Below are 1,044 nucleotides of genomic sequence, written 5' to 3'. Positions count from 1 at the left end.
AGTTGCTTCAAGGGCTTTTCTCTTGCAGCAAGCAGGGGTTACTCTCTAGTCGCAGCGCTCAGGCTTATCACTGCAGTAGCTTCTTTACTTTCAGAGCACCAACTCTAGGGCACTGGGCTTCAGTAGTCGAAGCACATGGGCTCCAGAGTGCAGGCTCAGTAGCTGTGGCACAAGGGTTTTGCTGCCCCGAGGCATGTGGGATCTTCCCCAACAAGGGATGGAACCGATGTCTCCTGCTTTGCAAGGCAGATTCTTAACCACTGGACCACCAGGGAAGCTGCTCCATGGTTTATTGTATATTCATTCACAGGCTTGTGCTACCGTCACTACTATCTAGTTCCAGAACATTTCCATCATTCCAACAAGAAACCCTATATCATTAGCAGTCCCTTCCTATCCCCCACCCTCCTCACCAACCCTAGGCAACCACTAATCTGTTTTCTGTCTCTACCAATTTGTCCATTCTGGACCTCTCGTATAAATGAAATCCTATCATATATGGCCTCTGTATCTGGCTTCTTTCACTTTGCATAATGTTTTCTTTTTATTTTTTTAGCTCTGCCTCATGGCTTATGGGAACTTAGTTCCCTGACCAGGGATTGAACCTGGAACCTTGGCAATCAGAGTGCAGAGTCCTAACCACTGGACCACTAGGGAATTCCGAGCACAATGTTTTCAAAGTTCGCCTATGCTGTAGCGTGAATCAGAATTTCATTATTTACTATGGCTGAATAATATTCCACTGTAGGGTCTCCCAAGGTAATAGAAATAAAAGCAAAAATAAACAAATGGGACCTAATCAAACTTACAAGCTTTTGTACAACAAAGGAAACCGTAAACAAAATAAAAAGACAACCTCTGGATTGGGTGGAGAAGGAAACTGCAACCTACTTCAGTATTCTTGCCTGGAAAATCCTATGGACAGAGGAGCCTGCTGAGCTATTACGGTCCAAGGGGTCAAAAAAGAGCTGGGCGTGACTTAGCAACTAAACAACAACACGGATTGGGAGAAAATATTCAGAAATGATGCAACTGAGAAGGGCT

The 1,044-nt window shown here is 44.7% G+C and overlaps 1 non-coding gene across 1 annotated transcript; it reads right to left on the bottom strand.

Moving 5' to 3' along the window:
* Positions 1-584: 584 nt before the first annotated feature.
* Positions 585-657, bottom strand: TRNAQ-CUG. The gene has a single exon. It is a non-coding gene; the product is annotated as a tRNA-Gln (tRNA).
* Between the last annotated feature and the right edge of the window lie 387 nt (positions 658-1,044).

This window comes from Bison bison, unplaced genomic scaffold (assembly GCF_000754665.1).
Source record: "Bison bison bison isolate TAMUID 2011002044 unplaced genomic scaffold, Bison_UMD1.0 scf7180017864313, whole genome shotgun sequence".
NCBI lineage: Eukaryota > Metazoa > Chordata > Mammalia > Artiodactyla > Bovidae > Bison > Bison bison.
This window is presented reverse-complemented; position numbering and strand designations above follow the sequence as displayed.